Source organism: Ranitomeya imitator, chromosome 6, assembly GCF_032444005.1.
Source record: "Ranitomeya imitator isolate aRanImi1 chromosome 6, aRanImi1.pri, whole genome shotgun sequence".
In the NCBI taxonomy this organism is placed as follows: domain Eukaryota; kingdom Metazoa; phylum Chordata; class Amphibia; order Anura; family Dendrobatidae; genus Ranitomeya; species Ranitomeya imitator.
The window spans coordinates 406702096-406726096 of record NC_091287.1 but is presented as its reverse complement, the minus strand read 5'-3'; positions in this window follow the sequence as shown (position 1 = coordinate 406726096).

Sequence of the window (24001 nt, the reverse complement as noted above, 5' to 3'; positions counted from 1 at the left end):
TTATGGGATCCAGCGGGTTCCATGACCGGAGCAATCTGTAACGAATGGAAACGGAGGCACACATGTAGAAGTTCACATTCGTATTTATTAAGATTTGATGTGGAACCACTAGACCACAGTCGGGGGGGCTCCGAATGGGGAGTTACTGCGTGAGCCCCAGACACCCGTAGTAAGTCCCCTCGAACAGGGACAGAATGGAATGCCTGGAGGACACGGGTGCTACCTTCAGTTAGATCCCGTACTCGTGGCCGCTGTCCCAGCAGAACAGATGGACCAGCAAGGTTAGCGAGTATTGCAGAGTTGACTGGAGAATACCGGGTGTAGAAGCTGGCGTCGGGGGTCCTGGCATGGTCCGGAAGTGAGGCTGGCGGACTGGCAGGACTAGACAGGTCCAGCGTAGATACTACGGATGCAGCCCAGAATAGCCGGGTAACTGGTAGCAGAAGATCTGTGGAGACAGACAGAATAAGCGGAGTTCCTTGCAGATACTTCAGAAACAGAAGCGCAAGATAACAGGAACCGGAAGTTAGCAACAGTAGATACTTGTTGCTCCAACGCCCCCCCTATGGTGGAAGGGCTAGAAATAATAGACAAACACACGCCGTTGGTTAGAGGCAACATTTGGAAAATGCACACTGTCTCTTTAAGAGACCGGGAGCTAGCGTGCGTGCGACCTAAGAACCCTGCCCGGGAACCTGCTGGCAGCACGCCAGGAAGCAGAAGAGGAAGGAGGGGTGGGGGCCGCATCCAGACAGCGTCAAGATAGTACAGAGCGAGAGTCCCGACGGAGACCCCCTGGAGGTACATAAACAGACCGGGTGTAACAATAACTGTCCTTCATCCAGTATTCACAGGTAAAGGGGAGAAATGGTGCTGAGATCAACTCGCATTGCTTAACTATGTAATCTAGTTGAACAGTTTTTCCTCCTCTGGGTTGCAAGTCAACAAACTAGCTGGTGTTGACAATGTGTAATGAGCATATCTGCAAGCATAATTGTCAAATGACAATGCATGAAAGAAGATTAAACACTTCAGACTCTTGACCAACTGAAGAAAAAACACATAAATTCAAAACTCAATATACATATAACAGTCTGTTCAAAACTGGCAGTGGAGAATTGCAATATTGAACCTGAAGAACCTGCAGTCAATTGCAGTGTTGAGGCTGAAGAACAGGCAGTGAAGAATTGCAATATTGAAGCATATCACCTCCCATACAGCGGTCACAGTTCCCCGGCCCTCTGCACTGGATGCGACGTTCATGTGTGACTTCTCTTTAGTGGGTTTCCTTGCCCTGCTCTTCGTACCTGCAAAGGGACATCTAATCTCTTGAGAAAGGCTTTTAAGCCGAAACGTTGAGAAAGAAATTATATATGTGCAAGCAAAGTGTACAGAAGGACTCTGTTTTTGGAAATCCTATTATTTGCAATATATTGTTGGAATCTAAAAAATAAATTATAAGAACTCTTTTTGAACTGTAGTGTGACGGAGTTTTTCTTATATATATTATTGTCTTCTCCTGAGCACCTCCTACCTAAGTGAGCACCTTCCTCATCGTGGTATTTTCAACCATTAATGACTGTCACCCAAAAATTTGAGAACGCGAGGGTCATGGGAAAGGCAGCATAACATACACTCAACCATGAGTGCCAGACAGCTAACAGGCAGGACTTCCGTGTCCTTACAAAGAGGATGACAGACCATGCTCTCCTCCTCCTGCTCCCTGTCCTCAGGCCATCCATGATGAACAGATGGTATGACAATTGTGCTAGTAGTACCTTCTACAGTGTATGAAAGTAGCTCGTGTTCTTCCTCCTCCTCTTCCTCATTGTTAACCAATTCAATGTTGGGGTGAGATAAAACTGGGCTGTGCGTAATCACCGTGTATTGTTCCTAGCTCCATCTCATCGTGCTCTGCCTGCAATGCATCCTCTGTGTGAGCAGAGAGCATTTCAGAACACAGAGAAGTGGGAAGGTGACGCTAATTATGACAAAATCGCCGCTCACCATCTTGGTGGAGTCATCAAAGTTTTGGAGGATGGTACATATGTCTGTAACAATTATAGTGGAACACTCAGAAATCTCTTGGCTTGAGACAAATAAGCAGCAGCAGAACCAAATATAGTGATAAGCCTGTATTATTCAAAACAAACACTGGTGCAAAGCGTGAGCAAGTTCAAAACACAGCAAATAAGGTGAAATCAGGATAAGTTCCTTGCAGCTTGGCGGCAGGCAAAGTCAATATTCAAACGCACAAACGTGGGTGCAGCATGTGCACAACAGTTCAAGTGGACGGTAAACTGGGTCCTTCTTAGGAATAGTTTGTTTGCAGCTTTACTGCAGGCAAAGTCTTATGGGCGTAGCACTTTCTGGGGAAATGTAGCGCATAAGACACAGTTCATACCAGGGCTGGCAGTATAAGCAAAGAGTCCAGAAGCAGTGCAGAGCTTTGAGTCCAGAAACAGACAAATAAACTAGTAGTGGAAATCAAACAAGCTTAGCTGTAGCAGGATGAGGTTACATGTCCCAGCAGGCAGGAGAAGAATGCCAAGTAATGCAGGAGAACCTCTTAGAGCAGAGAAGGATAGCTGAATAGGCGGAGCTGGAGTATCTGGAGAGGGGAAGTCTCTTGCAGCACAAGCCAGGGATTAAGGCAGAATACACAGGCAAGGAGTATGAAGCAAGCCAGAATTGTAAAGACAGGGAAAAATATTTAGAATTGAGAGTCCTCAGTGGTTGATACCTTTTAATGGCTAACTGAAAAGATGGTAACAAATTGCAAGCTTTCGAGACTTTTACAATCCATTTTTCCAGACCCCCCACTACTGTGTTTTAGGCAGCCCCCAAATCTAAGAAACATAATTGTCAAGAGCTCCCTGTCCTCTCCAACAGCTGCAGGTACCTTTCCTTGCAACCAGAAAAAATGTAAAACCTGTCCATTTATAATGACCACGGACAAGATAAAGATCCCCAATTCACATCAGGACTACAAGATACCAGGTACTTTCAGCTGCATCACTTCTAATGTGGTGTACCTAATTATTTGTACTAAATGTCCAACTGGGGGTCTGTATGTGGGGGAGACAGGGCAGAAACTGAGAACAAGGATGAACTCTCATCACCATACAATAAGAGAAAAAAGAATGGATATACCTGTGGCAATACATTTCTGTCTCCCAAATCATAACAATATGGACATGAAATTACGTGTTCTAAAAGGTAGCTTCAAATCGCAGAGAGACAGAAGAGTCTGGGAATATAAACTGATGACGACCTTTGACACTCTAACTGCAGGAATGAATGTGTCACACGGATTTATGTCTTTTTACATCAACTAAGGAACTTGCCCCTCAGAACATGTGAGGTCATCACAACAGAGACCCTAATCACAGGACAATAAAACAATCCTTATCTAAGAATTGGCCCAATATTTATGGACGTAACTGTTTATCATCCATGGTAATTTTGCTTCATGTCACCTGACTTATCCATGGTTTTTCCCTTTTTTTATATACTATGTTGTGCATAAATATGTGATTCTTCAGAATTTGTTTTAGTCTTTGCCTGATGAAGAGACGTATGTAGTCTCGAAAGCTTGCAATTTGTTACCATCTTTTCAGTTAGCCATTAAAAGGTATCAACCACTGAGGACTCTCAATTCTAAATATTTTTCTATCTACTGGCTAACACGGTACCAAGATATATTTCTTTCCTGTAAAGACAGGGAAGTCAGATCACATGAGCAGATTTGAGGCAGCAGACGCCATCTTGGAAAATGGCAATAAAACACCACAGATAAGCAAGGAATCCAGAGTCCTTACAATGTCTGACATCCATGTCTACTCCTGAGATCTTATGTGTGGAGTCTGAACTGAATACTGACAGCCTTGTTGATGCTGGTAGTCAACAACTGCCCTCTTCTGCTCACAAATCCTTTCCAACATCTGCAGTGTAGAGGTCCAATGCGTGGAGACATCAAACAACAGTCAGTGAACCAGAAGCTGAAAATGCTGCTAATGCACGGCAAGGGCGGTGGAAGCTGAAGCTGACTTTCTAAAAAGGGAACACAGGTGGCATACTTTGACAAGCAGATCTGGCACCTCCTGGTAGGTTTTAAAAAAATGCTGAATCAAGAGGTGAAGCACATGGGCCATGCCTGGATGTAAGTTCCGCAGTGTCAGCCACAGATATGTCTGCTCTTTTACAGCTATCCACCACTCTTCAGCATTGTGCAGTTTGTCATCTAACCATGTTAGCTTCAGCACAGCTTGTTGCCGCTTGGCTGAGGCAGTGCTGCAGTGCTTCCAGCTTGTGACTGATGTGATCATTTCGGAGATGGAGGCTGAAGAGGAGGAGGAGGTGCAGGAGCTCTAGACTGTAGGGGCAACCCTGATTGACATAGGGCCCACAATAATTGGTGTCGGGAGGATGTGTTCCATCCCAAGGTCCGACTGAGTCCCAGCTTCCACTATGTTAACCCAATGTACCTTCAGCGAGATGTATCATCCTTGCTCACAAGCACTTATCCACTTGTCCACGGTTAGGTGGACTTTTCCAGTAACTGCCCTGTTGAGGGCATGGCTAATGTTGTGGGACACATGCTTGTGTAATGTGGGGATAGCACACCAGGAGAAAAAGTGGTGGTTGGGGACCAAATATCGAGGAATGGCCGCCTCCATCAGGTTGGGAAAGTTTCCACCTCCACGAACATAAAAGGCAACATTTCAAGCAGAAGCAGTCACGAAATGTGGGAATTTAGTAGTGCATATTTGCACTTGCGTTCCAAGGACTGGGGTATGGACAACTGAATGCTGTGCTGTGACAAGAACATGGACGTTCTTGCTAATGTTGCTAGTTGAGTGGGTGCAATGACAGGTGCAGGGCAGGAAGCATCTTTGCATGCACCCTAGTAAACCCATGCTGATATTGGGTCATGAGGTTATTCCTCTTCAGATACTCCAGTATAGCATATCTTAGAATACCCTTCAGGATTTTACCAACAGTAGAGGTTAAGCTTACTTGCCTATAATTTCTGAGTTCAGTTTTTGTCCCCTTTTCGAATATTCTCACCACATTTGCTATACGCCAGTCCTGTGGTAAAGACCCTGTTATTATGGAGTCTTTAAAGATTAAAAATAATGGTCTATCAATGACTGTACTTAATACCTGCAGTACTCGGGGGTGTATCCCATCCGGGCCTGGAGATTTGTCAATGTTAGTGATTTTTAGACGCCGCCTTACTTCCTTCTGGTTTAAGCAGGTGACATTTAACCTTCGTCAGGCTAAATAATTTTACAACGTTAACAGGCTGCAGAGGTACAATTGTACCTTCATATATATTTTATTGAAATTTGGCCAATATATTCTGGACCAAAACTGCAGAGATGTCACGAAATTTCAGCCCTCTACGGCTTTTCGAAAAAAAAAGTTATTGCAATTTTAAAACGGAATAGTTACAATTGTACCTACTCAGCCGGACGAAGGTTAATGGGGAATTTTGCTATCACTGATCATATTGTCTGCCATGGGATTTTCTTGTATAAATACTGATAAAAAAAAGTAATTTAGCATATTTGCTTTTATCCAACATTTCACCCAGACTATTTTTAAGGGGGCCAACACTATCATTTTTAGTTTCCTACTATTTATGTAGTTAAAGAATATTTTGGGATTATTTTTACTCTCTCTGGCAATGAGTCTCTCTGTCTCAATTTTTGCTGCCTTGATTTGCTTTTTATAGAATTTATTTAATTTTCTATATTTATTTAATGCCTCATCACTACCTACCTCCTTTAATTCTGTAAATGCTTTCTTTTTGTCACTTATTGTGCCCCTTACAACTTTATTTAGCCATATTGGTTTGCTCCTATTTCTAGTATGTTTATTTCCATACGGTATATACTGTGCATATGTCCTGCAAAAAAATTAAATGGAGGCCTGAAATGGCACAATTTTGAGTGCACTGATATGTGATCTGTGGGACGGACAAACCCCAGTTTAACCCCTTACTGACCTCGGATGGGATAGTACGTTTGAGGTCAGATCCCCTGCTTTGATGCGGGCTCCGGCGGTGAGCCCGCATCAAAGCCGGGACATGTCAGCTGTTTTGAACAGCTGACATGTGCCCGTAATAGGCACGAGCAGAATCGCGATCTGCCCGCGCCTATTAACTGGTTAAATGCCGCTGTCAAATGCAGACAGCGGCATTTAACTACCGCTTCCGGCCGGGCGGCCGGAAATGACGTCATCGCCGACCCCCGTCACATGATCGGGGGTCGGCGATGCTTCAGAATTGTAACCATAGAGGTCCTTGAGACCTCTATGGTTACTGATCACCGGCAGCTGTGAGCGCCACCCTGTGGTCGGCGCTCACAGCACACCTAATTTTCAGCTACATAGCAGCGAACAGCAGATCGCTGTTATGTAGCAGAGGCGATCGTGCTGTGCCTGCTTCTAGCCTCCCATGGAGGCTATTAAAGCATGGCAAAAGTAAAAAAAAAAAGTGAAAAAAAAGTGAAAAAAATAAAAAAAATATAAAAGTTTAAATCACCCCCCTTTTGCCCCAATCAAAATAAATCAATAAAAAAATATCAAATCTATGCATATTTGGTATTGCTGAGCTCAGAATCGCCCGATCTATCAAATAAAAAAAGCATTAACCTGATCGCTAAACAGCGTAGCGAGAAAAAAATTCGAAGCGCCAGATTTACGTTTTTTTGGTCGCCGCGACACGGCCGATCAAAAGAACGTATCTGCACCAAAATGATATCATTAAAAATGTCATCTCGGCACGCAAAAAATAAGCCCTCAACCGACCCCAGATCATGAAAAATGGAGACGCTACGGGTATCGGAAAATGGCGCAATTTTTTATTTATTTTTTAGCAAAGTTTGGAATTTTTTTTCACCACGTAGGTAAAAAATAACCTAGTCATGTTAGGTGTCTATGAACTCGTACTGACCTGGAGAATCATAATGGCAGGTCAGTTTTAGCATTTAGTGAACCTAGCAAAAAAGCCAAACAAAAAACAAGTGTGGGATAGCACTTTTTTTTGCAATTTCACCACACTTGGAATTTTTTTCCCGTTTTCTAGTACACGACATGCTAAAACCAATGATGTCGTTCAAAATTACAACTCGTCCCGCAAAAAATAAGCCCTCACATGGCCAAATTGACAGAAAAATAAAAAAAGTTATGGCTCTGGGAAGGAGAGGAGTGAAAAACGAACACGGAAAAACGAAAAATCCCAAGGTCATGAAGGGGTTAAAATAGCTGGATTTTTTGTGCTGTAATATGGAACGGATCTGGCTGTAATCTGCAGTGCCAACAAGCAAATGGAGCAGAAAAACAGGCTGCTATGGATTGCTTTTAAAGAAAATAATCAGGATTAAGATCCCCCAAAAATATTCCTGGTCCCTGATACCTGGGATGTATATAAATATCTGTAAAAGGCAGCAGCAGCAGCAGACAGTACTGGAATGGACCCTCATGCTATATGCAATGAAGTCTGCCACATACAATGCCTGCCTGCTTAGCACTGATATCTATATACCCACGTATGCTGCCTGCCTGTCAAGCACTGATATCTATATAATTTTTTTTGATGGCACCGCCATAGGATAGCCAACAATATCTGATTGGTGGGGGAGTAACAGCCAGCACCCCTGCCAATCAGCTTTTACGGGACTGGCCAAAAGTTCTTGGATGCTACCAGAACACAGCAGCTCTCCCATTTCTATAATGCCGCAGACCACCCCTTATTAATTTAAATAGGGGGTCTATAGTACAATACCCATCAACACCGTCAATCTGCTGTTACCTTTACCACCGGCGCTAACTGCTTGTTGCACCCCTACTGATCAGATATTGATGGCCTATCCTAAAGATAGGCTATAAATAAAAAGTAGCAGCCAAACTATCTAAGTCACTAAGGCTAGGGTCACATTGCGTTAGTGCAATCCGTTTAGCGCTAGCGCTAGCGGATTGCGCTAACGCAATGTTTTTTATGGGGCCGCGTTCGGGGTCGCGGTAACGTCCCCGCTCTCGCAGATCCCCGATCTGCGAGAGCGGGGAACGGACCGCGGGCGCGCCTCGGACGCTGCAAGCAGCGTCCGCGGCGCGCCAGGAATCTCCAGCGCGTCGCTAGCGCGTGCCGAACATGGCACGCGCTAGTGTAGCGCGTTCCCATTAGCGTGAATGGGCGCGTTAACGGCCGCGTTGCACGGCGTTAATTTCACCGTGCAACGCTGTCTGTTTAACGCGGTCCCATAACGCAATGGGAACCCAGCCTAATAGTTCTGTTAATGGTCAAGAATTATGCTACTAATAATGCAACTACTACTGCTTCTACTAACACTACTTCTACTACTACTGCTACTACTACTATTATTAATAATAATAATAATAATAATAGGTAAAATAATACTTTTGCATGTTTAAGAAAAGTGTTTTTAATCACTCCAAAAAAAGCGCTTAGTAACATCGTTATTGAAGCTGACACCACAAAATAGAAGATCTGTCATTAATCAATAGAGCCAACACTGCCAGTGACCTTTGTTAGAAAAAGTACAATAAAGAAACAGTCATCTAAGGCCACTGCAGCACCACTTAAGCTGCAATTATCACTCTACTGTAATTTATGAAGTATAAATGCACTAAAACCACATTCTCCTCTCACATTTTGATTTAGATGAATTGTTTAAGTATGCATAAAAACTCCATAATTTTTAACACTCGAGACAGAACAGCAACACTGAAAGTCATGAGAATAATACATGTAAGATTCCCATAAAAAGGAAATTTAAGTCACCATATTAATTTTGTGTGCAGATTCTTACAAGACAAAGTAAAGTAAATATACTGTAACTAGATGGAGGCCCGATGCAAGGGCGGTAATGTCACGAAGGAGGCAGGATTTGCAGCATTGAGAATCTCTCCTCCATGTGCTCACTAGTGTTGAGCATTCCGATACCGCAAGTATCGGGTATCGGACGATATTTGCGGTATCGGAATTCCGATACCGAGTTCCGATATTTTTGTGATATCGGGAATCGGTATTGGGATTAAGATTCATGTGTAAAATAAAGAATAAAAATAAAAAATATTGATATACTTACCCTCGGACATGCCCTGGTTGTCACCGCTGCAACCGCCATGCTTCCGTTCCTAAGAATGAGCGCGTTAAGGACTTTCGATGACGTCGTGGCTTGTGATTGGTCGCTGAGCGGTCACATGACCGCTCAGCGACCAATCACAAGCCGCGACGTCATCGAAGGTCCTTAACGCGCTCATTCTTAGAAAGGGAACCATGGCGGTTGCAGCGGTGACAACCAGGGCGCGTCCAAGGGTAAGTATATCAATATTTTTTTATTTTTATTCTTTATTTTACACATGAATATGGATCCCAGGGCCTGAAGGAGAGTTTCCTCTCCTTCAGACCCTGGGAACCATAGAGGATACCTTCCGATATTTGTGTCCCATTGACTTGTATTGGTATCGGATATCAGTATCGGCGATATCCGATATTTTTCGGATATCGGCCGATACCATCCGATACCGATACTTTCAAATATCGGACGGTATCGCGCAACACTAGTGCTCACCCACCTATCCACTCTCTTTCTCCATGTGCTATCCCTCATCTGCTGTCTATCTCCTTCCTGTGCTGTGTTCTCCCCTCAAAGACAATACTGACATTACAGCAGGAGATCGCAGAGGATACGTTTTGTGAGGTAAAATATTGTTTACAAACAGTCAGCGAAATATTTTACCTGACAAAAGAAATCGTTTGAGCCACTGCTGTAATGTCAGTATTGTCTTTTGCTTCCTCCCCTGCTCAGGAGATGTGCTATGCTCCTTACACGGTCAGACACAACCAATTTTTAAAATGAACTTTCACTTGTGGCAAAACCCCTTTAATGTGATCAGCTTTCTCTGCCTGCAGACACGTTGTGCATCTGCCTCCGGGATCAGCCGAATGATTCACTGCGCCAGCGTGGAATTCACACAGGCGCAGAAAATCAGACCGCCACCATCTTTGAGCAGACAGATAGCAGCGGTCACATTAAAAATGCACATGTGCTCTCCTGTCTAAGATGGCGGCAGTCAGTGAATAATTCAGGTGATCCCGGCAGCAGCGTGTTTGCTACAGTGTTTCACTGGTGGTACCATGCAAGAGGCAGCATACTACGTAAACAGTGTGCGTGTATGTGATGTGTACATCATATACAGTGTGAATGTGTGTGTGTGTGTGTGGTGCGTACGGCATATACAGTGTGTGTTTGGGTGTGTGTAGGGAACGGCATTTACAGTGTGTGCGTGTGTGTGGTGCCGTGCAGTGTATACAGGGTGTGCGTGTGTGTGGTGTGATGGTGTTCCGCTGGTAGTACCGCACAAGAGGCTGGTACCACCAGCAGTTTCCAGATTATGACACCCATTACTTGGGTGTCATAATATGGAGGTCGGTGGACTTCCGTCGCTTGGAATTCTGGGATCCGGACACATCTGGTTGGAACAGGATGTGAAGACATTACAAGGTAAGTATTTATTAAGATACATTATTGCACAAATGCAGAGTAGATCAATTAAAATACTCTAAAAAGAACATATCCACACTGGACTTTTTTCTTTTTGCTGTTTTTCTTCTATTTTCAGGTGCTTAAAGTACATTTGTTAGAGTTGGGTGGATTTTCCTTTCCAACGATTGGACGTAATAATACGGCCACGTCGGAATCTCTCCCTTTGATGTGGACTCTGGCGCTGAGCCCATATCTTTCCAAGCACATGTTAGATGTTTTGAAAAGCTGACATGTACCTCTAACAGCCGCAGGTGGAATCGCGATCCACCCGCAGCTGTTATCCTGTTAAATTCCACTGTCAATCTCTGACAGAGGCATTTAATTTGTGCTTACTAGAAGAGAAATCCCACCCTTCGGTGACCCTGTCACGTGATCGCGGGTCACCGATGGGTTGAAATGACAACCAGAGGTCTCCAGCAGACCTGTTATGACCTGGTGGTCAGGACAATAATGGACCTGATGGTTAAGAGCACACGGAATGACCTGATAGTTACTGATAATATAGGACGAGCTCTGGGACGTGGGAACTCTGCTGACCGCAATCCCTAATCCTATCAACCACACTAGAAATAGCCGTGGATTGCTCCTAACGCTCCCTATGCAACTCGGCACAGCCTAAGGAACTAGCTAGCCCAGAAGATAGAAAAATAAAGCCTACCTTGCCTCAGAGAAATTTCCCAAAGGAAAAGGCAGCCCCCCACATATAATGACTGTGAGTAAAGATGAAAATAGCAAACCAGAGAAAAACAAGCAGTCACTTAGCTTCTGCTGGGAAGACAGGTCACAAGAACGATCCAGGAGAGAACTAGACCAATACTGGAACATTGACAGGTGGCATGGAGCAAAGATCTAAGTGGAGTTAAATAGAGCAGCGAGCTAACGAATTAACTTCGGCAGCATGAACATCAGAGGCAAAAACCCAGGAATTATCTTCCTGACCATAACCCTTCCACTTGACCGGGTACTGGAGTTTCCGTCTCGAAATACGAGAATCCAAAATCTTCTCCACCACATACTCCAACTCCCCCTCAACCAACACCGGGGCAGGAGGATCAACGGATGAAACCACAGGCGCCACGTATCTCCGCAATAACGACCTATGGAACACATTATGGATGGCAAAAGAAGCAGGAAGGGCCAAACGAAATGACACAGGATTGATAACCTCAGAAATCTTATACGGACCAATGAAACGAGGCTTAAACTTAGGAAAGGAAACCTTCATAGGAACATAACGAGACGACAACCAAACCAAATCCCCAACACGAAGTCGGGGACCCACACAACGCCGGCGGTTAGCGAAACGTTGAGCCTTCTCCTGGGACAATGTCAAATTGTCCACCACATGAGTCCAAATCTGCAACCTATCCACCACAGTATCTACACTAGGACAGTCCGAAGACTCAACCTGCCCTGAAGAGAAACGCGGATGGAAACAAGAATTGCAGAAAAACGGCGAAACCAAAGTAGCCGAGCTGGCCCGATTATTAAGGGCGAACTCAGCCAACGGCAAAAAGGACACCCAATCATCCTGATCAGCAGAAACAAAGCATCTCAGATATGTTTCCAAAGTCTGATTAGTTCGTTCGGTTTGGCCATTTGTCTGAGGATGGAAAGCTGAGGAAAAAGACAAATCAATGCCCATCCTTGCACAAAAGGATCGCCAAAACCTCGAAACAAACTGGGAACCTCTGTCAGAAACGATGTTCTCCGGGATACCATGTAAACGAACCACATGCTGGAAAAATAATGGCCCCAAATCAGAGGAGGAAGGCAATTTAGACAAAGGTACCAAATGGACCATCGTAGAGAAGCGATCACAAACCACCCAAATGACCGACATCTTTTGAGAGACGGGGAGATCCGAAATAAAATCCATAGAAATATGCGTCCAGGGCCTCTTCGGGACCGGCAAAGGCAAAAGCAACCCACTGGCACGAGAACAGCAGGGCTTAGCCCGAGCACAAGTCCCACAGGACTGCACAAAAGAACGCACATCCCGTGACAAAGACGGCCACCAAAAGGATCTAGCCACCAAATCTCTGGTACCAAAGATTCCAGGATGCCCAGCCAACACTGAACAATGAATCTCAGAGATAACTCTACTAGTCCATCTATCAGGGACAAACAGTTTCTCCGCTGGGCAACGGTCAGGTCTATCAGCCTGAAATTTTTGCAGCACCCGCCGCAAATCAGGGGAGATGGCAGACAAAATTACCCCCTCTTTGAGAATACCCGCCGGCTCAGGAACACCCGGAGAGTCAGGCACAAAACTCCTTGACAGGGCATCAGCCTTCACATTCTTAGAGCCCGGAAGGTACGAAACCACAAAATCAAAACGTGAGAAAAATAACGACCATCGAGCCTGTCTCGGATTCAACTGTTTGGCAGACTCAAGATAAGTCAAATTCTTGTGATCTGTCAAGACCACCACGTGATGCTTGGCTCCTTCAAGCCAATGACGCCTCTCCTCGAATGCCCACTTCATGGCCAACAATTCTCGATTACCAACATCATAATTGCGCTCAGCAGGCGAAAACTTTCTAGAAAAGAAAGCACATGGCTTCATCACCGAGCCATCAGAACTTCTTTGCGACAAAACAGCCACAGCTCCAATCTCAGAAGCATCAACCTCAACCTGAAACGGGAGCGAAACATCTGGCTGGCACAACACAGGGGCAGAAGAAAAACGACGCTTCAACTCCTGAAAAGCCTCTACAGCTGCAGAAGACCAATTGACCACATCAGCACCCTTCTTGGTCAAATCAGTCAACGGTTTAGCAACACTAGAAAAATTAGTGATGAAGCGCCGATAAAAATTAGCAAAGCCCAGGAACTTTTGCAGGCTCTTCACAGATGTCGGCTGGGTCCAATCATGGATGGCTTGGACTTTAACCGGGTCCATCTCGATAGTAGAAGGGGAAAAAATGAACCCCAAAAATGAAACCTTCTGAACTCCAAAGAGACACTTTGACCCCTTCACAAACAAGGAATTCGCACGAAGGACCTGGAACACCATTCTGACCTGCTTCACATGAGACTCCCAATCAGCCGAAAAGACCAAAATATCGTCCAAATACACAATCAGGAATTTATCCAGGTACTCTCGGAAGATGTCATGCATAAAGGACTGAAATACTGATGGAGCATTGGAAAGCCCGAATGGCATAACCAGGTACTCAAAATGGCCCTCGGGCGTATTAAATGCTGTTTTCCATTCATCGCCTTGTTTAATACGCACAAGATTATACGCCCTCGAAGATCTATCTTGGTGAACCAACTAGCCCCTTTAATACGAGCAAACAAATCAGACAGCAACGGCAAAGGATACTGAAATTTGACTGTAATTTTATTGATTAGGTGGTAATCAATACAAGGTCTCAAAGAACCATCCTTCTTGGCCACAAAAAAGAACCCTGCTCCTAACGGTGATGACGACGGGCGAATATGGCCTTTCTCCAAGGATTCCTTTATATAACTCCGCATAGCGGCGTGTTCTGGCACAGATAAATTTAACAATCGGCCCTTAGGAAACTTACTACCAGGAATCAAATTAATTGCACAATCGCAATCCCTATGAGGAGGTAGGGCACTGGCTTTGGGCTCATCAAATACATCCCGATAATCCGACAAAAACTCTGGAACTTCAGAAGGAGTGGAAGACGAAATAGACAAAAATGGAACATCACCATGTACCCCCTGGCAACCCCAGCTGGACACAGACATAGATTTCCAATCCAATACTGGATTATGAACCTGTAGCCATGGCAACCCCAAAACGACCACATCATGCAGATTATGCAACACCAGAAAGCGGATATCCTCCTGATGTGCAGGAGCCATGCACATGGTCAATTGGGTCCAGTACTGAGGTTTATTCTTGGCCAAAGGCGTAGCATCAATTCCTCTCAATGGAATAGGATACTGCAAGGGCTCCAAGAAAAAACCACAGCGCCTAGCATACTCCAAGTCCACCAAATTCAGGGCAGCGCCTGAATCCACAAATGCCATAACAGAATAGGTTGACAAAGAGCAAATCAGAGTAACGGACAATAGAAATTTAGACTGTACCGTACCAATGGTGTCAGACCTAGCGAACCGCTTAGTGCGCTTAGGACAATCGGAGATAGCATGAGTGGAATCACCACAGTAAAAACATGGCCCATTCCGATGTCTGTGTTCTTGCCGTTCAGCTTTGGTCAAAGTCCTATCACATTGCATAGGCTCAGGCCCATGCTCAGATAGTACCGCCAAATGGTGCACAGCTTTATGCTCATGCAAGCGTCGATCGATCTGAATGGCCAAAGACATAGACTCAATCAGACCAGCAGGCATGGGAAATCCCACCATGACATCCTTAAGGGCTTCAGAGAGACCCTTTCTGAAGATTGCTGCCAGGGCACATTCATTCCACTGAGTGAGCACAGACCACTTTCTAAACTTCTGACAATATATCTCCGCTTCATCCTGACCCTGACACAGAGCCAGCAAGATTTTCTCTGCCTGATCCACTGAATTAGGTTCGTCATAAAGCAGTCCAAGCGCCAGGAAAAACGCATCAACATCACGCAATGCCGGATCTCCTGGTGCAAGGGAAAATGCCCAGTCTTGAGGGTCACCACGTAACAAAGAAATAATGATCTTTACTTGTTGAACAGGGTCACCTGAGGAGCGAGGTTTCAAGGCAAGAAACAATTTACAATTATTTTTGAAATTCAAGAACTTAGATCTATCACCAAAAAACAAATCAGGAATTGGAATCCTAGGCTCTGACATCGGATTCTGAACCACAAAATCTTGAATGTTTTGTACACTTATAGTGAGATTATCCATCAAAGAGGACAGACCTTGAATGTCCATGTCTACATCTGTGTTCTGAACCACCCAGATGTAAAGGGGAAAAGAGAGACAAAACACACTGCAAAGAAAAAAAAATGGTCTCAGAACTTCTCTTATCCCTCTATTGAGATGCATTAGTACTTTGGGCCACCTGTACTGTTATGACCTGGTGGTCAGGACAATAATGGACCTGATGGTTAAGAGCACACGGAATGACCTGATAGTTACTGATAATATAGGACGAGCTCTGGGACGTGGGAACTCTGCTGACCGCAATCCCTAATCCTATCAACCACACTAGAAATAGCCGTGGATTGCTCCTAACGCTCCCTATGCAACTCGGCACAGCCTAAGGAACTAGCTAGCCCAGAAGATAGAAAAATAAAGCCTACCTTGCCTCAGAGAAATTCCCCAAAGGAAAAGGCAGCCCCCCACATATAATGACTGTGAGTAAAGATGAAAATACAAACACAGAGATGAAATAGATTAAGCAAAGTGAGGCCCGACTTACTGAACAGACTGAGGATAGGAAAGGTAGCTTTGCGGTCAGCACAAAAACCTACAAAAAGACCACGCAGAGGGCGCAAAAAGACCCTCCGCACCGACTCACGGTGCGGAGGCGCTCCCTCTGCTTCCCAGAGCTTCCAGCAAGCAAGACAACAATCAAAAAAGCAAGCTGGACAGAAAAATAGCAAACCAGAGAAAAACAAGCAGTCACTTAGCTTCTGCTGGGAAGACAGGTCACAAGAACGATCCAGTAGAGAACTAGACCAATACTGGAACATTGACAGGTGGCATGGAGCAAAGATCTAAGTGGAGTTAAATAGAGCAGCGAGCTAACGAATTAACCTCGTCACCTGTGGAAGGAAACTCAGAAACACCCACAGCCACCAGAGAAAGTCCATGGACAGAACCAGCCGAAGTACCATTCATGACCACAGGAGGGAGCCCGGCAACAGAATTCACAACACAGACCTGTTTGATTGTCATTGCTGGATTGCTATGAGAGCTGCCTGGCTACACACAGGCATTCTGATCATCACCTGTGTGCGGCACAAGTAATCAGACAACTGCAGCTTCTATTCTCCCATGTAGACTACTGAAGCATGCAAAAAGTTAAAAAAAAAAGTTTTAAAAAACATAAAAAAATAAAAAAATATGAAAGTTCAAATAACCCCCCTTTTGCCTCATTCAAAATAAAAAAAAAATCAAACATACACATATTTGGCAATCTGTGGCCTATGTTTCAGGCCTCTATAACACACTAGATGCTACAAACTATTTTTCAAGCCAGGTCCCTCACAGTAAGAAGTTAATAATAGAAGAATTTGTTTGTGGCCTATGTAGAAGGCCTCTATAACACACTAGATGCTGCAAACTATATTTCAAGTCAGGTCCCTTACTATATGACATTAATAACAGAATATTTTTTTTCTACTAAGGATCAGGACTCTATAACACACTAGATGTTGCAAACCATTTTTCAAGTCAGGTCCCTCACTTTATGACATTAATAACAGAAGATTTTTTTTTTAACTAAAGATCAGGCCTCTATAACACACTAGATGCTACAAACTATTTTTCAAGTCATGTCCCTTACTGTATGAAGTTAATAACAGAAGAATTCTTTTTAACCAAGGATCAGACCTTTGTAACACACTAGATGCTACACACTATTTTTCAAGTCAGGTCCCTTACTGCATGACATTAAAAACAGAAGAATTTGTTTGTGGCCTATGTATCAGGCCTCTATAACACACTAGATGCTACAAAGTATTTTTCAAGTCAGGTCCCTTCCTGTATTACGTTAATAACAGAAGAATTTTTTATGGCCTATGCATCAGGCCTCTATAGCTTAATTTCAACCCAAACAAATGACAAAGTCTGATACAGCAGCTTGTCTAACTTTTTGCAACTGAAAAATTATAATGTGCCTTAGGTCTGCAGACAGTTTTATTTCACCACAGCACTAAATTACAAGGTGGTATACAGCAGGCTGTTTAATATTTTTTCTCTAGCTACATGTGAATTAGAATGCTATACTCGTGCATCAATCACAATAGAAGCAGTGCACAACACGTGCCTTGCTGGATTTGTTTGTGACAGTTAGGAAGCGGGGTAGAGGGAAGAGTGCCAGGGAGGCTAGTCCTGATCTGGAACACCCCAATAAGTTTGCTAAGTTGGCAGATGAGGGGGGTGCCAGTACAGGGGTAGCACTGCTGCAGCCAGGCATGTCCTCTGAAAGCCGGAGGAGTGACTGCTCCAGTAAGGAGGGAAATAGGAGAGCAGGGCAGGCCAGACAGGTGCTGGTAGTGGGCGACTCAATTATTAGGGGAACAGATAGGGCAATCTGTCACAAAGACAGGGATCGTCGAACGGTGTGCTGCCTACCTGGCGCTCGAGTCCGACACATCGCTGATCGGGTGGACAGATTATTGGGAGGGGCTGGTGAGGACCCAGCGGTCATGGTGCACATTGGCACTAATGACAAAGTTAGAGGTAGGTGGAAGGTCCTTAAAGATGATTTCAGGGAATTAGGCTGCAAGCTGAAAGCAAGGACCTCCAACGTGGTATTTTCCGAAATACTGCCGGTACCACGTGCCACGCCAGAGAGGCAACGGGAGATTAGGGAGGTTAATAAGTGGCTCAAGAATTGGTGTAGGAAAGAGGGGTTTGGGTTCCTGCAGAACTGGGCCGACTTCTCAGTTGGCTACAGGCTCTACGCTAGGGACGGGCTGCACCTCAATGGGGAGGGTGCAGCTGTGCTGGGGGAGAGAATGGCTAGAAGGTTGGAGGAGTGTTTAAACTAGGAATTGGGGGGGAGGGTATTCATTTTATAGGAGGGGAAGATAGTGCAGACAGAGTCCTGGGCACAAATAAGGAAGTTGGGGGTGGCGGTGGCATGGGGGGTGGGGTCAGAACAGTTAATAATTTAAGAAATAGAAGTACAGAGAGGAACATAAAGTGCATGTATACTAATGCCAGAAGCCTCGCCAACAAAATGGACGAATTAGAACTAATGTTGTTGGAGCATAATTATGACATGGTGGGGATATCTGAAACGTGGCTGGATGAGAGCCATGACTGGGCTGTTAACTTGCAGGGCTATAGCCTGTTCAGAAATGACCGTACAGATAAGCGAGGGGGAGGGGTGTGTCTATATGTAAAATCATCCTTAAAACCCATCCTGCGCGATAATATAGGTGAATTTAATGAAAATGTAGAATCCCTGTGGGTGGAGATAAGGGGAGGGGGAAAAAATAATAAATTACTGATAGGGGTTTGTTATAAATCTCCAAAAATAATGGAAGCAATGGAGAATATCCTCGTAAAGCAAATAGATGAAGCTGCGACTCAAGGAGAAGTCATTATTATGGGGGACTTCAACTACCCTGAAATAGATTGGGGAACAGAAACCTGCAGTTCCAGCAAAGGTAATCGGTTTTTGACAATTATGAGAGACAATTACCTTTCACAACTGGTTCAGGACCCAACAAGAAGGGGGGCACTGCTAGACCTAATATTAACCAACAGGCCAGACCGCATATCAAATATAAGGGTTGGGGGTTACTTGGGAAATAGCGATCACAAAATAATAAGTTTTCATGTATCCTTTAAAAAGATGTGTAGTAGAGGGGTTACAAGGACACTAAACTTCAGGAGGGCAAATTTCCAACGGATGAGAGAGGATCTTGGTGCAATTAACTGGGACGATATCCTGAGACACAAAAATACACAGAGAAAATGGGAGACGTTTATTAGCATCCTGGATAGGACCTGTGCACAGTATATACCGTATGGGAATAAACATATTAGAAATAGGAGGAAACCAATATGGCTAAATAGAGCTGTAAGGGGCGCAATAAGGGACAAAAAGAAAGCATTTAGAGAATTAAAGGAAGTAGGTAGTGAGGAGGCATTAAATAAATACAGAAAATTAAATAAATTCTGTAAAAAGCAAATCAAGGCAGCAAAGATTGAGACAGAGAGACTCATTGCCAGAGAGAGTAAAAATAATCCTAAAATATTCTTTAACTACATAAATAGTAAGAAACTAAAAAATGATAGTGTTGGCCCCCTTAAAAATAGTCTGGGTGAGATGGTGGATGAGGATGAGGAAAAAGCCAATATGCTAAATGACTTTTTTTCATCAGTATTTACACAAGAAAATCCCATGGCAGACAAAATGTCTAGTGATAAAAATTCCCAATTAAATGTCACCTGCTTAACCCAGCAGGAAGTGCGGCGGCGTCTAAAAATCACTAAAATTGACAAATCTCCGGGCCCGGATGGGATACACCCTCGAGTACTGCAGGAATTAAGTACAGTCATTGATAGACCATTATTTTTAATCTTTAAAGACTCCATAATAACAGGGTCTGTGCCACAGGACTGGCGTATAGCAAATGTGGTGCCAATATTCAAAAAGGGAACAAAAACTGAACTCGGAAACTATAGGCCAGTAAGCTTAACCTCTACTGTGGGTAAAATCCTGGAAGGCATTCTAAGGGACGCTATACTGGAGTATCTGAAGAGGAATAACCTCATGACCCAGTATCAGCACGGGTTTACTAGGGACCGTTCATGTCAGACTAATTTGATCAGTTTCTATGAAGAGGTAAGTTCCGGATTGGACCAAGGGAACCCAGTGGATGTAGTGTATATGGACTTTTCAAAAGCTTTTGATACGGTGCCACACAAAAGGTTGATACATAAAATGAGAATAATGGAGATAGGGGAAAATATGTGCAAGTGGGTTGAGAGCTGGCTCAGGGATAGGAAACAAAGGGTGGTTATTAATGGAGCACACTCGGACTGGGTAGCGGTTAGCAGTGGGGTACCACAGGGGTCAGTATTGGGCCCTCTTCTTTTTAACATATTTATTAATGACCTTGTAGGGGGCATTCAGAGTAGAATTTCAATATTTGCAGATGACACTAAACTCTGCAGGGTAATCAATACAGAGGAGGACAATTTTATATTACAGGATGATTTATGTAAACTAGAAGCTTGGGCTGATAAATGGCAAATGAGCTTTAATGGGGATAAATGTAAGGTCATGCACTTGGGTAGAAGTAATAAGATGTATAATTATGTGCTTAATTCTAAAACTCTGGGAAAAACCGTCAATGAAAAAGACCTGGGTGTATGGGTGGATGACAAACTTAAATTCAGTGGCCAGTGTCAGGCAGCTGCTACAAAGGCAAATAAAATAATGGGATGCATTAAAAGAGGCATAGATGCTCATGAGGAGAACATAATTTTACCTCTATACAAGTCACTAGTTCGACCACACTTAGAATACTGTGCACAGTTCTGGTCTCCGGTGTATAAGAAAGACATAGCTGAACTGGAGCGGGTGCAGAGAAGAGCGACCAAGGTTATTAGAGGACTGGGGGGTCTGCAATACCAAGATAGGTTATTACACTTGGGGCTATTTAGTTTGGAAAAACGAAGACTAAGGGGTGATCTCATTTTAATGTATAAATATATGAGGGGACAGTACAAAGACCTTTCTGATGATCTTTTTAATCATAGACCTGAAACAGGGACAAGGGGGCATCCTCTGCGGTTGGAGGAAAAAAGGTTTAAGCATAATAACAGACACAGATTCTTTACTGTAAGAGCAGTGAGACTATGGAACTCTCTGCCGTGTGATGTTGTAATGAGTGATTCATTACTTAAATTTAAGAGGGGACTGGATACCTTTCTGGAAAAGTATAATGTTACAGGGTATATACACTAGATTCCTTGATAGGGCGTTGATCCAGGGAACTAGTCTGATTGCCGTATGTGGAGTCGGGAAGGAATTTTTTTCCCCAATGTGGAGCTTACTCTTTGCACATGGGGTTTTTTTGCCTTCCTCTGGATCAACATGTTAGGGCATGTTAGGTTAGGCTATGGGTTGAACTAGATGGACATGTAGTCTTCCTTCAACCTTAATAACTATACTATACTATACCTCAGTATGGCCAAAAAAGAAAAAAAAAGTGCTGGAAGGTAAATTTTACAGCCACACTGAACACTATCTAGCTACACTATCTGACTGAAATGCAACCACCTATCTTACTAGCTAAAATGCGGGATACAGCTAGCTTTTCCACATTTAGCTAATTAAATAAAATCATTTAGAATGCTATACTTGTGCATGCAGCGCTATAGAAGCTGTGCACAACACACTTGTAGGAATTGTCTGAGAACCTCAGTAATGCCACACAAAAAAAAATTCCAGAAGGTAAATTTTACAGCCACACTGGACACTATCTAGTTACACTATCTGACTGATATACAACCAGCTAACTAAATAGCTGAAATCTTGCTAGTAACAGTGGCAGTGTCAGGGGCAGCCTCTCTGCGTTGTTACAGTGTTAAAATGGCGCTAAAACCACATATCAGATATTTATATGGAGAGGGACGTGATTTCAGCGGCCATGCATTAGAGGACTTCAAAGACTGATTCGCTCTGCCATAACAAAAACTATGTATCAAGGAATGGAGACTTTGGAATCCAGTGAGGAATGTAAATTTTGGGACTCAATGATAAATATTCTGAACATAAAACTCTCCCTCGAGGTTATATGAAGATTTTCTCAGAAATATGTCAAATATGTCAAAGGAAATTTATCCCCGATGTGTACAGATAAATAATTTTATTACGAGATGAGGGAATGTTATAATAATTGTAATACATGTTCTTTCTATTTTAATATACCGTACATATACATACAGTGGGGAAAAAATGTATTTAGCCAGCCACCAATTGTGCAAGTTCTCACACTTAAAAAGATGAGAGAAGCCAATAATTGACATCGTAGGTAGACCACAACTCTGAGAGTCAAAAAAAGAAAACAAATCCAGAATAGCACCTTGTCTGATTTGGCAAGATTTATTTTTCAAATTATGGTGGAAAATAAGTATTTGGTAATTAAAAAAGGTCATCTCAATATTTTGTTATATATCCTTTTGTGCCAATGACAGAGGTAAATCATTTTTGTAAGTCTTCTCAAGGTTGGCACACATCGTTGGTGGTATTGTTGGCCCATTCTTCCATGCAGATCTCCTCTAGAGCAGTGATGTTTTGGGCCTGTCACTGGGCAACACGGACTTTCAACTCCCTCCAAAGGTTTTCTATGGGGTTGAGATCTGGAGACTAAATACTTTTATCCCCACTGTCTATGATTGATATGATTGCATGTAAGACATTAAAGTTTCTAGACTTAGAAACTTTGTTGAGCTTAGGTATGGCGAAGATTAGATATGGGTGCATCTCTTGTGAGTGCTAGTTGGCATTCCTTGTCTTACATACAAATAAAGGTGTCATGCCTTTTCTTTCTCTGGTAGCGTAAATAAGGAATGCTGATGGTCCAGCATATTCCAACATATTTACTATTTTGTAAACTTTGTATTTTGAACGTCCTTCTATTGTTTTATTTAAACTCAAAAATCTGTACTGGGGCAGACAGGTGATTGTAATGACATCTTATCAAGCCGTCATTCTCTCTCCATGCCGGCATGTTCAATGAAGAACAAATCATCTTACATATTCAGGTCTTGACGATTTCTAATTGGAAAACTATATCTCCACTGACACAAACAAAACATGCTATCTACCCTAAAATGGTATTAACAAAAATGTCAGCTCAAGGAGAAAACAATTAGCCTTCATACATCCTCACATCCCCCAAAAATTAAAATGTTATGGGCCTTTGAAAATGGCAACAACAGAAATACATTTTTTTTTACAAATTTCCATTTTTTTCAACATTTAAATAAAAAAAACTAGACATATTTCATATTTTCATACTTCTATTGACCTGCAGAATCATATTGCCTCAGTTTTACCATATAGTGAACATGGTAAATAAAAAAAACAAAACAATTGTGGAATTGCACTTTTCTTTTTTCTTTTTTTTTTTTTTTTACCAAAACTGTAAACTAAGCACCCTATGTTCATACATCATGAGATGTACATTGGATCATAGTGTGTGAGTTAATATGCTATAAGCACCACTATGATCCACTAATTCCCTAGTGATAAGTCTCAGAAATATCCAAACACACAAGCTAAGGGTACGTACTCATATGCGAGAAAAACGGACAAGTGGAATTGGATAAAAAAATCGAATTGCACTCTGACCAATGTTATTCAATGAGATACATTTCATCTGAGATTTTTTTTCTCAGCTTAAATCGGCCTGAGAAAAAAATAGCAACATGCTGCATATCTTGGATGAGACTCGTCAATGCAAGTCAATGGATGCGATAAGAAAAACGCACAGCACTCACACCATGCAAGTGCTGTCCATTTTTTATGCACCGGTGTCCTATGAAAAGCTGGTAATTCATGTGCGGTGTACAGTAAAATCACACTGACAGGTTAGAATAGAATAGATAGAATAGAAATACAGTATACACATAGAATACAAATCCATAAATATATATGTATATTTATATATATATATATACATACATGTCAGTATCACACACATATATATATGTATTTATATTGCACGCAAAGGTAGATAGAAGAAAAGCCAGTAATACATCTGTTGGGTTCTGTAAATTCACTGCAGAAGCCGACAGGA